Source organism: Cydia strobilella, chromosome 8, assembly GCF_947568885.1.
Source record: "Cydia strobilella chromosome 8, ilCydStro3.1, whole genome shotgun sequence".
NCBI classification, from domain to species: Eukaryota; Metazoa; Arthropoda; class Insecta; order Lepidoptera; family Tortricidae; genus Cydia; species Cydia strobilella.
The window spans coordinates 13,360,164-13,376,495 of NC_086048.1; the positions used below are offsets into that span (position 1 = coordinate 13,360,164).

General features: G+C 35.0%; 1 protein-coding gene across 3 annotated transcripts in view; it reads left to right on the forward strand.

Annotated features, from left to right (window-relative positions):
• The first annotated feature begins 10,530 nt into the window (after positions 1-10,530).
• Positions 10,531-16,332, forward strand: part of LOC134743736 (tyrosine kinase receptor Cad96Ca-like) — a 69,568-nt gene continuing 63,766 nt past the window's right edge. For 2 of the 3 annotated variants that reach the window (XM_063677365.1, XM_063677368.1), the window contains exon 1: positions 10,531-10,717. The gene's annotated coding sequence lies outside the window, so the exon portion shown is untranslated. Of the gene's footprint in view, positions 10,718-10,751; positions 10,871-16,332 lie in introns of those variants that run through there. The other variant, XM_063677367.1, reaches the window with a different exon arrangement.

Consider the following 16,332-nt stretch of genomic DNA (forward strand, 5'->3'; position numbering starts at 1 on the left):
TTTATTTGCCTTGGCAGGGTATGCTACTGCGGACAGATGTTAACCGTATTTAATATTATAAAATGTTATATGGATGTGCTCCAAGAGCTATAATAATAGCCGTGGACCCGCCGCGCCGCGGCGCTTCGCTTCACGTTCGCAAGTTGTTCGTTTACATAAGACGCTGCGTTAGTCGGTGGGAGCGGGGCAATAATATAGGATGTTTAATCGAAAATTTAATAAGAGAGTTTGCATCGCCTGATATTTGATGTAAGCACATGCTCAAATTGAATTACACTTAATCTAGGAATCACAGTAGTCTCTCAATATTCTCTCAAATAAGGACGTTTGTATGAGGAATCAATAAAAAACCGGACAAGTGCGAGTCGGACTCGCCTACCGAGGGTTCCGTAGTTTTTAGTATTTGTTGTTATAGCGGCAACATAAATACATCATCTGTGAAAATTTCAACTGTCTAGCTATCACGGTTCATGAGATACAGCCTGGTGACAGACAGACGGACAGACAGACAGACAGACATACGGATAGTGTAGTCTTAGTAATAGGGTCCCGTTTTTACCCTTTGGGTACGGAACCTTAAAAAGCAGATTGGATAAAAAATAAGCTACCCAAATTACTAATTCCACGCAGACGAAGTCTCGGGAAAAAAGAAAAAAACGAGTTGCTAATAAAGTAAGCTTAAAGGTCATGTACTAGGACAGTGACAAGCAATAGCATGTCTCAGTAACACGTAGCACGAGCTTAAAGTATTTCAAGAATGTAACAGCACTAAACACAAAAAGCCTGAAATATTCATTTATAATAAGTTTTAATTTTATTGGTTACTTATAACGAAAAAAACCAGAACAACTTTAGCACCGTAAAATAAATTAGGTAAGTTAAATAAGCGTCACGTCATAAATGTTATCTTCAATAAAACCGACTCTTTTTTCTTTTCGTCTATTTCCTTTTATATTTTACGTATCCATTATTTTTCATGAAGCCATTCACGTTCATTTTTTATTTTTGAAGGTAATAAAGCAATTTCATAGTCTCAAAGAAGCTTAGACACTACATTATTTATGGTGGCTTCCGCTTCCTCTAAAATTATTTATTTGGCAACCAATTCATGTCACGTAGCAAAAGGATCTTGGTGTTTGAAAGGCTCCTTTATTTTATTTATGATGTACTAAGTTTGAAGATGATTTCTATTATATTCTATCAACTATTAAAAATAATCCTAAATGAACATAGGGTAACCCTTAATCACATGCAGTTTGAGTAATATACACAAGTCACAAACGAGCATAAACCATTGTGTGCGCTTGCCAAGTCATTTTATGTATTAAAAAAACCGGACAAGTGCGAGTCGGAATCGCCCACCGAGGGTTCCGTACTTTTTAGTATTTGTTGTTATAGCGACAACAGAAATACATCATCTGTGAAAATTTTAACTGTCTAGCTATCACAGTTCATGAGATACAGCCTGGTGACAGACAGACGGACAGAGGGAGTGGTCTTAGTAATAGGGTCCCGTTTTTACTCTTATATATACTCTGGCACTGACTAAAATAACCGACTTGGTTTCACATTACTTACATCTCAAAACGTTTTTGTAGTAAAAGAAATGCGTTGCGAGTTGCGAGACTTGCATCTTTTTGCATGTAATGTTTTTGATGGGATCTTTCAGCGCTCATACCTATACCATACTCATACCCACCCCACACTATATATGCTCGTACTCATACCTATACAATACTCATGCCCATACCAAACTATACTCGTACTCATACAATACTCATACCCATCCCACACCATACCCGCACTCATACCTACACCATATTCATATCTATACCGTAGGTACTCATAGCCATACCATACTCATACTATACACAATAATACACATCTTCATACGCACATCATACATCGTAGCGTAGCTTTACTTTGCTTAACTCTTTGTAGGAACTGCAAAAGTAACTTTGTAATCGCATACATTTATATAGGATAACATACTTACTTATGCAGTTTTTTATACCTATAATAATATCAGTCACGATATTGGAATTTTTTTTTTTTGGCTTGACAAACTAAAAACTAATTATGATTAAAATTGGAAGGAAAATGATCAGTCAGTGATAAGTGAATGTGTCAGTGACAAAACTAAGGAACTTTGACGTGCAAAATTTCTCAAACTACAAGTTCAAATTGAATGTTTTTGGGACTATATCTAAATCATATTATGCCCTGTATGTAACTGAAAATTCAGGATTCTAGCTATAACCAGCACAAAATTATAGGTCGCTGAAAATGGCCTGAATGGCTTCGAGAAAAGGAAAGTACGGCCGTGCCGCTTTGTTTTGCTCGACTTGGCGGGGGCACTGCCGTGCCCCCAGATGATATTCCGTACCATACATAGTTCCGAAAAAAATATTTGTACGAGCCAGAATATGAACCTCCGGATTGAAAGTCGGACGTCAGAATGATCTGATCCATTCGGCCACCACCGCTTTGGATTATCAAAATATAATTATACAAAAAGTGTGGAATAAATTTATGAGCCCTGGAGGGAAAAGTACATAAAAACCTTAACTTAGCTCATTTTACAAAGGGGACATTCTTTTATAAAAAAAAAACAAAACTGCATTCAAAGATTTTTTTAAATTCGCTTCCCTCGTCCGGGAATCGAACCGACATAATATTTTTTAAGAAAAAAAAACCGACTTCAATGGGGGATGCCGCTGAAAGTTCACTTATTGTTGATGGTGCACTTAGATTCCAGACAATGAAATGAAAAAGACAGCATCTTTTGCCTAATTATGTAGAAAAGGAGGTAAAACCACCCACTTTTCTAGTAGCATTTCGTTTTTGTAAGGGTCGCAGTTCTAACCTAACCTAACCTACTTTTCTGATAGCATTTCGTTTCTGTAAGGGTCACAGCTCTAACCTAACCTAGCCTACTTTTCTGATAGCAGTTCTGTTCTGTGAGAATCGCAGTTCAAAACCCACCCACCCACCTAACCCACTTTTCTAGTAGCATTTCCGGGTCCGGGTCTGGGTCCGGATCCGAGTCCAGGTCCGTGTCCGGCTGTCCGGGTCCAAGTTTGGGTCAGAGTTCGGTCCGGGTCCGGGTCCGAGTTGGGGTCCATGTCCAGACCCGGGTCTGGGTCCGAGTCCGGGTCCAAGTTTGGGTCTGGGTCCATAAGGAAGAGAACAAATCGCCAAACGTGAACTATGTGTCATTGAAGAGTTCCATTCTGATCATCATCAGCAGTTCCACTTCTACAAATGTCACTTTTTTAATGTAAATGCTGGATTTGTTGATGAAAATACAAAAATCACTATATGTATGCCTTTCACATTTGAGGAGTTCCCTCGGTTCCTCGTGGGTCTCATCATCAGAACTCGAGCTTGACAAAAATATGTCTTAAAAACTTAAGTTGCTTAACAAACATAAAGAAGAGGACAAATCGCAAAACGTAAACTATGCGTCATTAAAGAGTTCCATTCTGATCATCATCAGCAGTTCCACTTCATCAAATGTCACTTTTTAAAATGGAAATGCTGGATTTGTTGATAAAAATACAAAAAACACTATATGTATGCCTTTCACATTTAAGGAGTTCCCTCGACTCCTCATGGATCCCATCATCAGAACTCGAGCTCGACAAAAATGTTTCTTGAAAACCTAACTTGCTTAACAAACATAACGAAGAGGACAAATCGCCAAACGTGAACTATGCGTCGTTGAAGAGTTCCGTTCTGATCATCATCAGCAGTTCCACTTCATCAAATGTCAATTTTTTGAATGTAAGTGCTTGATTTGTTGATGAAAATACTAAAATCACTATATGTATGCCTTTAACATTTGAGAAGTTCCTTCGATTCCTCATGAATCCCATCATCAGAACTGCTTTTTGACAAAAACGGGACCAATCTGTATGTATATACTTACAATCAAAAAAAGAATTTTCAAAATCGGTCCAGAAATGACGGAGTTATGGAATAACAAACATATAAAAAAAAAACAAAAAAAAAACATACAACCGAATTGAGAACCTCCTCATTTGAAATCTTGAAGTCGGTTAAAAAAATTCAAAAAATACTAAATTTGCGATTTTATGGATATTTTATACGACAGACGAGTGTAAGACCTAATGTTTCTTATAAAAGAATGTTTCCTTTAAGTAAAATGAGCTAACTTAAGGTTGTAAGGCATTTTCCGTCCAGGGCCCATAATTTTTTTTCCGCACTCTATATATATTATATCTAAATGTATTTTACTTATGCTAAGCATGTTTTATTGCGTGCAATAGTGGTATTATCAAATCATTGTAGTGTAGATTGAATTAGACGGGCTGCAGTAATCATGCACATTTATTTAAATACTATAGTATTGCAATTAAAAGTCAACGTCCTCAAATATTTGGATAGATACACAGACTAAACACCAATACCAAAATTGAACCATCAATCAAGTAAATAACATATCTGTGAACAAAGAACATAGTTACGGAAATGGCCAAGGAAGCGTAGGCTATTTTCGGTAGATTTATTTTTCGATAAAAATATATATAGAAAGAGCAATAATCATAAATTTCTTTTCGGTTTTTATTATCAACCAACCAATGATGAGGAAGAAACTCTTATATCAATTCAAGTTCAATATGCTAGTAACAAATTAATAATATTGGTAATGAAGAGTACCATATTTCTGTGAGAGTACCTAAAGCAAAAAATAATCTTCCCTAAGTAATTGCTATTCAATGGCACAAGGCTCCGATAGGCTCAACATGTCACACATTCTATAAATATAATCACTAAAATTGTGTTGCGGGTGTCCATGGCCGGCGGTAATCGCTTACCATAAAGTGATACATCTGCTCGTTTGTTTAGAAGCAGAAAAAGGTTGCAAATTTAAAAAAAAATTGGCGCAAAAGATCGACCACCCATAAAAATTTAGAATTTCGTGCCTTTTTTCTACTGACAAATTGCTAAACTACTACTATCAAATTAAACTATATTCAATTCAGTTCAATTCAATCTTTATTTGCAACCAAGTAGATACAGTTTACACAAATACACATGCAACTTAATGCTAGGTAGGTACATACATAACTACTAGGACCCGGTAAGGGCTTTGCAAAGTATTAGGGTTTTTAAAATATTCCTTATCTAGATTTCTTTGGCTTTTATTCATTCTCTCTTCCAATTGGCACATAATTCATTAGTATTTTAGGTACTTATAATAAAATTTTCTTTAAAAACAAAATAACAATAAAAAATAAATAAATTGAAAGCTATGTTATATTTGATACAATGAAAAGTGCTTGTCACGCGACCGTGGAAAGGTAAAGAAAAATGATCCACAAGAGTAGTTCCATTAATATTAGTAACTAAAAATGTTGGGCGTAAGTATAAGGTATATATTTTTTTAGTATTTTATTTGTTTATTCATGTTTCTAAATTTAATCACTACGTTATTTATTGCACATGCACACATTGTTTTATGTAGTTAATATCTATACCTTTTATTGAAAATATCTATAACTATTACATGAATTATAACTATGACAACATAGGACTATATTAAACTAGCTTGCACGCGATTTCGTCTGCGTGGAATCAGTAACAGCAGCTAAAGTAAGTTTAGCACCTGGATAAAGTGTAATAGCAATCATTCAATATGAGCATGATTAATTATTAAGCGAAATAATTCTTAAATACGGTGACATTTCAAACATTTGTCCTATATTTGTCCGCCATATTGTCATTTGTTGACAGGTTAGATATCGAAGGCACATGCCACTCCGGCATTCAGCCACGATTGAAAATTGTGTAAATATAATTTATACGGCTATTAAAATAATCAAATTAAATATTTTTAAACATTTTTTTTTACTTAGCGCGTTAAAGTGTCCCACTGCTAGGCAAAGGCCTATCCCCTTAATCTCTACAACTCCCGTTGTTGTGCTTTTTCCGGCCAGTTACTGATTAAGGTGTCTAAGTCGTCCCGCCCTCTCCGTCTGGGCCTGCCAGGTCCGCGCTTCTTTTGCGGCATCCACTTAGTGTCTATCGCGGTAGACGTGACCCGCCCAGTCCCACTTCAGCCTAGCGGTCTTCTCCCCCACGTCAGCTAACTATGCCTGTTTTGGAGCGCAACGTTGGAGCGTTTCGGATGCGATCCGTCCTTGCGACACCTAGAATGCTGCGTTCCATTGCTCGCTGACAAATTCTCAATTTGGACTTTTAAATAGATGGATAATGGATTTTTCGGAACGGATAAGAAGACAATAAAATTATAAACTTTAGTTACCTATATATAACGCGCTGCACTACACTCTCTAGATATTCAAATATGTACATAGAAGAGCGAGTGCCTCACTCCGTGCAATTCGTGCAGAATCTGATATTCGAAATCTCAAAGCGAATACAGAACAGGTACAGCCACTCGCAATAATATCACTCTCGCTGCAATATCTCACAAACTCTATTTTGTAGAGCCTTAAGAGCGTGTGACATATTTTCACGCGATTCATTGTGCAAAGAGTTATTGCAGGTGGATTTAAAAAAAAACGTTTAGGGGGCTAAGAATAAAGACAAAACACGGCTAATTTTATTAACACTGGTATTGACATAATTATTAAGTAACACACAATAAATTTAATTAATTACATCACTGGCTCAGTGACCCAAAAAAGTCAGCCCAGGTCAGCTGCAGAGAAAAGGCACCCCCCCTGCTTAAAAAGTTCTGTAAATTGGTTTGAACGTGGGGTACCTTTTCTCTGCAGCTGACCTAACTGGCGTGAAGTGGCACAGAATAGGGCACAGTGACGTTCTCTTGTATCAGAGGCCTTTTTTGGGTCACTGAGCCAGTTAAGTAATTAATTAAATTTATTGTGTGTTACTGTACTCCAAGAGTAGACAGGTCTTTTAGGGCTTCGTCACTCCAGCGGTATCTGGGACACTTTTGGTTAGCAAAGAAGACAGTATCAATACATACTATCCGGTATCTATATAAATCCAAGATTGTGCATAGTCTACCTAGTAAAAATTATATGAATCTAACCTTTTTTCGAGTAATACGGATGGTCGGCTAAACTATATATTCAAATGTAGGCAATGAAGCTAGAACAATGATGTAGCGTGTCAACATCACACGCCGCTGAAGCGGAGTAGAGCAATTAACAGTGCAGTGTCCGTGCATCTTCAATCAACCTGGTAATACAATGATCATCTCAGTGTTCATAGCTCGGAAAAAATATGTGACACTTAAGTGAAGAGGCGTAAAAACAATAACACCAATCTTGAAGAATCATAACAACTTAAAGGCTAAATCGATTTGAAGATAAATGGACTTAATCGTTTGTAGGTACACACTCTACTCACGCTAAACTAATAATATATAGCCTCATTTGTGTCGTAAGTTATGAAAGATAAAGATCAACAAATAATTACCTAACGACACGTCACACGACACACGACACGACACGACACGACATACTATCTGGACCTAAATATTAATTATAAAAAAAATACTAGTCGATGTGTTAAATTATCGTTTCTAAATAAGCTCTTATAAATATAATAACTTTTCTTTGTTTTCTCTTGTCTAGATAACGTAACGTAAGAATTGGTTATTTGTATCAAGAATTGAATATGGTATTTGACAACATTAAAAATATATAACGAATTGCTGTCATCCTGAAAGATAATAAACTAATAAAGTATATTTACTATATTTTAATGTAAATTATGTTTATTTTTTGGAAAATAAACGAAAGAAAATTTAATATTTTTTGAAATTACATCAGGGACGTGAACGCTCTGTGATTGGTCAACGCTCGGATGACGTCACACGCGGGTCAACATTCTTGATTGTCTTGAGTGTTTTAACCGTTTTATTTGTATTTAGTTAATTTTAGTTATTGTTCCACAGTTTTCTGATATATTCCGATTTATCCGTATATCATAAACACAATATTCATAAGAATCTCAAAATGGAGCCGAAATACGTGAAAGCTGATAGCGGCAACCTACCAGACATAAACGCATTAATGGTTGCACTTTTCTTTAAAGATAATCCGGATTACTATGCTGCGGAACTTAGAAATGTAAAAACAGCTGTGTAAGTATACGTAGAAATTGTTTATTTACGAACATTTCGATTTCGATAATACGAATACGACGACGAATGACGATATATGTATAGAATACGATGACGAGAATAGTATCTCCATACTGCACTTTAGTTTGAAAGAAAAAGTATGCTACTAACTACCTACTAATGCTGAAAGAGCTATGTTATGAGGTTATGTAGTAATACATTAAATACCTAGATCTTGTTTCGTTAAATACAACAAAATCCGCTGCTTTAATTACCATATTTATTTACAGTTAAATATTACTTACATCGAAGTGGTCTTCACACATAAAAACATTTGTATGCGCTATAATGCTCTTTGGGTCTCTTCGCGCTAGTTTTAACACTTTTAACCACATTTTTCTTTTTTTGGGATTCGTTGGAATGAAAACAAACGATTTGTCTGGATTTTTATAGTCGTACTTGAACATTGCGGCACTATACACCATTTATATACCATTTTACAGTGAAATAATGAATTCAATGCACATAAACCATAAGATTAACTAAGGTCATTGACTGAGTTTACTTGCGCGTGACGTCACACGTGTCACGTGATTAGCCCCTTTGCAAAAACAGCGTTTAAGGCGCGTTCAAAATAAATAAACTTTAAAATTGTTTTTTTTTATATTTAATACAGGAAATTTCACGAAAATATCAATTATTAAGTCATAAACAATAAACTTAAAATTTTCAAAAATTAGTCAAATAGCCTATTGATTGTGAATAATGGCATTGCATTACTGATGTCAGTTTATACTTTCTAGATGGTACGTCTATAGATGTCAATATTATTATCCCAGAAGTAAAAGAGACAAATCCTAGGCCACTATTAAGTAGTGCATTATTTATTTATTTATTTTTATTTTATTTTATTTTATTTATTTGGGGCATCAACAGCAATACAAAAATTAATACAAATCATAGTGAACAGAAAACATTATTATAATATATTACTGGAGTAGAGTGAAGTGTTTATATCATTAATCAGTCAAGGGGAATTTACTTACACTACACTAGAATCCTAAATGGAATCCTTTAGTATGGTCAACTATAATCCATACCTACTTTCCATACCTACTCAATAGTATAAATGTGAAAACACTTTCGCACAGACACACGTCTGTCTGTTACCTCTTCACGCTAAAACCACTGAACCGATTTATATGAAATTTTCTTTAGAGATAGTTTGCGTCCCGGGAAAGGACATAGGGTAGGTTTTATCCCAGAAATCATCCTTTAAGGGGGTGAAAAGAAGGGTGGAAGATTGTACAGGGAATCAATAACCGCTGAACCAATTAAGATGAAATTTGGAATGGAGATAGTTGGAGTTATGAGAAAGGATATAGAATAGTTATTATCCCCGAAATCAATCCAATCAAATTTAAGGGTGTAAAAAACGGGGGAGGGGCAAAAATTTGTAAGGAGAATTAATAATTATTAAGTAGGTAATAGAATATTACAATTACTAATTCCATGCAGACGAAGTCGCTGGCAAAAGATAGTGTTAAAATAAGATTCGCCAAAAAAAGTATTTTTGAATTTCGTGTTCTTTCCGCAAATAAGTACCCATCAGTCAAAACTATGAAATATCGTCAAATATTTACGAGTATACGTTGTCTGAAAACTTTGACAACAGCTCTACACCACCACATGTAACAACCGCAAGTGATATTCAAAATTAGATCAATTGAAACTATTCCAAGTTTTAATTAATGGGCCATGGGCTTACTTTGCCATTGCTTTGTCCGACTCTATGAGTTACGCAACTTAATATTAATAGCGGGAAATACCAAAACTATTCATTTGTTTATTACAAAACACCAAAACCATTCCTTGTTTATTACAAAACACAAACTATTCCTTGTTTATTACAAAACACCAAATCTATTCCTTGTTAATTAAAAAAGTTCATTGCTTATAGAGTATATATTTATTAATTAGGGCCGTCAGATATATCGGAGCGGCCGAGGTACTCAATAATATCTGAACAAGTACTCTAGCGCCTTGACAATAAAGGCGTGTTCAGATATTTGTGAGGACCCCGGCCGCTCCGATATATCTGATGGCGACTGTACAAGTTTTAATTGAATTTCCAACGTCACTCACGGAGCAGTACTTCCAAGATGTCTCGCTAAAACGCCTACGAAACGATGCCTATATTGTGATCAATAAAATGTTGAACAATTTCAAAACAAAACTGATTCCAACAAGTTCTACAATATAAAACTGACTTGTACTTACCGACAATCAATTTACAATTGAGAGTAAAGCTAACAGTGACACTTCGCATTCATTAACTTCCGATAAAACCTGAATTCAACTTTAGTAATCAAATAATACAGTTCAAATCAGAGTTTCCTATAAACCGGGTTGGTTGTAGTGGGGAAGAGGCTTCTGCGCGCAGGCAGCCAGTGTGACGCGAGCGCCGTGCGCAGAGGCAGTTTTAACGGTTTGGTAAACCAAAACGACACAGAACTGCTTTTCATCGAGTGAAAGTGCTAGGATCTGTGAAACGTGATAAGTGTTTTAGTAAACAATCTAACAACTAGTTATTTGTGCGTTAAAGTGAAATATCTCTGATCTGAGGATGACACGGTAGGTCTGATTTTACTTGCGGTAGGTTTGGCTCTGTTTTGAGAATCGTGTCTGTTAGGAACTCATAACTTTGAGAGTAACGTGGGTCTTCCTTCACCTTTTTGAATGGAGGAAGCTTAGGAATTGTAAGTGAGTCATTGGTGGAGAATTTAGGTAGGGATTGATGGTTAGTCATAATTTCTGACTGATTCTATGTACAAAACCTAATCATATCACGTTACATAATATTACTTAAAAATATAAAACTATTGCGAAATACTCCATGAAATAGAAAGAAACGGAAGAAATTGATTGACTAGGTGCTTTAAACAATAAAAGCCCAAAAAATAAAAACGGATTATATCGCGTATAATAAATTTAAAGTACATTCCAGTGGGTGGACATTTTAGTATTGCTTAAAATAGTTGCTCATATACATAACAAGTTTTATGATCCTATTTTGCATGTATAACCAGCCTTAAAAATGATAGTTCTTGTTACTAATGGTTTTTCACATTGTGATTTTGACAAAAATGTGAATATTTTTGTCCTCAGTCTCCCGTTGACCGCGTATGGTGTAAAAGGTTCTTCATTTTATGCGATATAATTCATTTACATAGTTTTATTTCATGATTAACCATCGTGGTAAACGAAGACAATATTAATAAAAACCCACATAAAAACCACATGTTTACCTACATCATTAGTCAACGTGATCCGAAGATCAAGTAATTCCAAACTATGTCTACGTATTTAGACAGCTAAGCAAGTAACTAAGACAAAACGTATTAAACGTATACGAGTAAGTACATAGATTATGTATGTATAACATTTGTCGTTAATCGTCAAGGAAGGAATCAAAAATCAATTAAAATGTAATAAACGGCTAACGGGTATATGTAATGACGAATGCTAAGGCATTATGACCATTATTGATTCAACGTTAAACAAAGAGTTATTTAAAGTTAAAGGTATAGCTTATTAACCGACAAGCCGATTGCCGAAGTATGACTTCCTCGTCATTAGAAGGTCAAATCCGGAGAAGGGATAAGTCCAACGTTGCTGTTTGTGGATCTCAAGGTCTTGCCACAAAACCCCATTGGTAGCGCGAGCACGGGTGTATCAAGTTTTAAAATAACCACTTTAACTTGGCCTGAATTTCAGTCATAATACGCGTCAATATGCTAGCATACTTATACTGGATCTTCTGAGCTTTCAACTAGCGCATGGTAAACGATTGTAATACATTCCAAGCTTCTGCCTACGAGTAGACTAGGTGAGCTTTACGTTAGAGCTTAATTTTAACAGGATTTCCTGTTTTTTTGCCTTTTGCTATTGGCGTACCTAATTATTTTAAATAGCATGATAAAGAAATTACTCGGCCCGTGATTTAATTTGATTAAATGATAATCATTACCGTAGTACCGTTTTCACTAAATATTATATGTTGCAAAAATATTTAATTTTTACGCCAACCCGAATTTGTAAGAATATAATATTTAGACTTAACGTCACGTCACGCTATCGAATGAACTTTACACTATATGGGGTTATAGTACAAGTAACACTATTTATAAAAAAATAGATATGAATCACACTTCTTACAAAAAGTGGCGTCTCGGACGACTTTAGTAACATTTAGGATTTTTACCTGTGATTTTTACCTAACCACCATAATTTTAATTATTTTATATAAATTCGAATGCTCTTGGTTATATACCCCTTAATAGATTATACATAAATCGTAATTATTTGTTTATCAAATTGAAATAGCTAAGAAGATAGATAGATAGAATACTCTTTATTGGCACACCTCAGTCCTACAGCTTCAAGAAAAACAGTTGATTTTTGATAGAGGCAGACATCAGGCGGTTTTATCGCTAAAGAGCGAATCTTGTGAAGGATTAATAAGGTAGATATACCTGTTTTGCTGAAATTAGATTATTTTTTAATAAGGAACGTTAATCTCGGTACCGCATGAAACTCAAACTTTAAATCCCAGTTGATAGGAAATTTAACTTTCTGACTTTCTAAACCCTCGAAGACAATTACGAAATGAGCAACAACAAAATTCGGGTGATTTTATCTTACAACTCGACCTTTATTTTTATACAACTTTGAAATTTAATACAATCAAAGAGATAACATTTATTGTCAGACACTTTTATTTAGAAAATAATTTTATCGCTAAATTACTTTTTAGTGGATTTTATGAGTTTAGTCGTGGTCCGACTTAAGATTCCGCAGCAAACTCGGTTCTCCATACAAACGTAGTTACGCTCTCATTTATTTGGAATAAAAGGCACCTGTACCAATACAGGGTATAGGTTAGCTCATTATTATTCACAACGACGGGACTTAATTGCGTAAAATAAGTTTTTTAATTTACCTCCGACGTTTCGAGGACGGCGTTGTCCTCGTGGTCTCGGAGAAGACTGGCTAAAGTAGACATAAACATCTTCTAGGCGCGCGAGTTTTTCGAACTTGGTCTTGTGAATAATAATGAGTAAAAATCGTGAAAGTTTAAATCAGTGTTATAGGTTAGCTATCATGTAAGAGTTATAAAACACTTTCGTAGATTACTTAAGTATAACTAAAACTTACAATATGACGTGCCTTAGGATGCAGGTAGTGGAGATGCGCTTAAGCTTATACGACTAGCGATGTTCACAAAACTGCACTCACTAAACTATAAGTATTTATATTACAATCACTGAATCATAATCTGTTACTTAAGCTTAACGAAGCAATATGGTATGCTGGAAATCAAGGACGATGTTTATCGATCGAAGTTTTGGATCGAACTAAAAATTAAAACCAACGAAAGGGATTCCAAGAAAGATTTGAATTTGAAAAGGGAATTTAGAATTTGTATGTGCCAGAAATAATAGAGAAGTTGACAGTGTAACGTTCCGTTATATGCACCGTTGCAATTTCAGTCAGTCTTAGTACAAAAAACACTGAGATTGACTGAAGTATCATAACAAATACGAACGTTTCCTAGAAAATGTGATGGCAAAGGATTATGCACTACATCGTACCTTACCCCCTGCATAGAAGTTTGTAAGGAACCTCTCTGCGACTGAATGTACATTTCAATTTTCAAGCGGCGAAGTAGACAATCCATTACCGTAGTACACGTTTAGCCATTAGGAAGCACCCGTTAGCAATCAATTTTATGTCAAAAATCGACCCAACGATAAATCGTACGTCATGTTCCAATAGCAATAAAGCTATTAAGAAACTGGCACAACCGTTCAGTAGTTTATGACATTCATAACATCTGTCTAACTGACAGATAAACGCAGCGGGGGACTACTTGCATATCAAAAACCATCTACATTTTATAATACCTTTGCGTTTTTTTCTTGTTGTCGTTGATGTATAACTTTTTTGTTTTAAGTTTAATAAAATGCACCTCCTTAATTAAAATAAATATGATCTCTGCCCCAAACACCCATATTATCTTATTTATTTAAAGTTTCATTTAGGTATTAAAATTCCCACATCAACATATTTATTTTGTAAAAAAGGTAAATTTTATAGTTAATTCCAACATCAACTTTGTGTTAAAGTAATTTCTCAATTTGGCCAAAAAAAAAGAAGATACATTTGGGTAGTTTTAAATAAGGGTTTTAAGTCTTTAGAAATTCAAAATCTGAAGTGATGATGGTTTTAGACACAAGACTTAACAGAACTTTGTGGTTTGTGGTATACCTTTTTATAATCTATAACCATGGTCTCGTATTATCTAATCTTGTTAATAGACACAAAATACCTAACATTATCTGAAGAGGATAATTGTGCTACTTCTAATAGTTACCATAAAGTCAAACAGAAACATGCAAGGCAGAAACACGGAAACTTCCATCCATTGTGCGTAGACATTCGATCATGTGAGTATTTTGAAATAGCTTCAATTAACACGGCCCACTATTCAGTATACGACATAGAGGCCAACGAGATTCCTATCGAACGTGTGGACAGCATTCTTCCCATCAGTTTCTAGTTTATTACAAGCTTTTATTTAGTTTTACTTGTCCGTTGTCTGTTTGTAGGCTGGTATTAAATCATGTTATAGTCGTTTTTCCTTTCTCGCTATAAGTGTCAGTGTGCCTAATAAAGTAATGATGGGTAGAAGATCAGATATAAACCAATATAACTCGAAATAAGTTCCCGTTTTGCCACATCCCAGGCATAATAAAATGGCAATTGCCATTGCCATTATGCTTTATTTACCTACTTATTTTAAAGCTTGACAGAGATTATATTTGGCCCTCAGATAGTATCGCTACAAGCTACTTATTACATACACCGGGCATGTCAATTACTATTTCAAAACATTGTTTATGGGAATTCTACGCAATCATTCGCCCTTCTATTGATGTAAATGTTTAAAATTCAAAATATTTTTTCACATCACCAATTCGAAAAAGGGTTTTCTTCCCTGCTAGGTAATACTTTTCTGTTCTAGGACACTATTTTTGCATTTTTTTGCACATTATTTTTTTAGCTTATATAATACTTTTAAACATCATAGGTGATGTGAAAAGCAGTATGTGTCTCATGGTAGCAAAATTATTTCCGTCTTGGGAGTCGGGGTGAAGGCTCCGGCTACGGCCTTCGGCCTTCGACCCGCCGTTTCGCTTGTCTAAGACATTTTTACTATTGGGTCGTTTTTAAGCTCCAACACTTCCCCCTCTCGTGTGACGCTTCGCATAATTGAATCCCTCACTACGCTCAGGATTCTACTTTAGAATCCCTTGTTACTTTCGGGATTCTATTATTGAATCCTTCGTTTCGTTTAGGATTCAATGTACGCCCTCGCCGTAAATATGTCATTTTGCTCTCTTGTAACACAATCTACTATTTTCTCTCACTAGCTCGGAAAGCCGTCTTTTATCCTTTAAAATAAGCGGGTAAAAACGCATTTTATACACTAGTGGGTAAAGTAATTTGACCTTGGAGCGTGTTTAAGTAGCTTTTGACAGATAACAAAACGTAAAACGCTCATAATTATAATGGTTCGTTTGATATTCATTATCATTAAATAAATGGTTTGAGAGTATAAAAAAAATACCAAATTTAGTTTTTTTAAATGATTTTAAGTCATAAACCTTAAAATTCCATAAGAAACATTTGTTTTTTTTTAATAATGATGTTGATTGTTGAATATAATTCTGAACGCACCAGTTGAGTCGATGCAATTTCAAAACGCATCGTCAGAAATGTCAAATAGTCAACAAAAATTTAACTTTTATTGATGATGATTATCATTAATTTAATTAGACAATCTACTATTTTTGTGTTTGTAGGTAGGGCATAAATTGTTTTCAGTTTGTATTTATTTTGGAATATAATACATTTTAAAATTAAAAGTTTGTGCCTTTAAAATTATATTCACTTAATAAAACATCAATCTAGATGTAAATCGTTTTAAGAAGGACACTGTATAGTTCAGAAACTTCAAAATAAAATCATCATCATTGGCCACAGCATCTTGACAGATGATTGTGACAGCGACAGTTTATTATGAAGAAGAAGTCTGCGCGCCGTCGGAGATCGGAGGTGCGGCACATCTCTTCCTGTGGCTGTAAAGTCCAATCGCAGCACGACACTTTCTGCCACAAAGATCG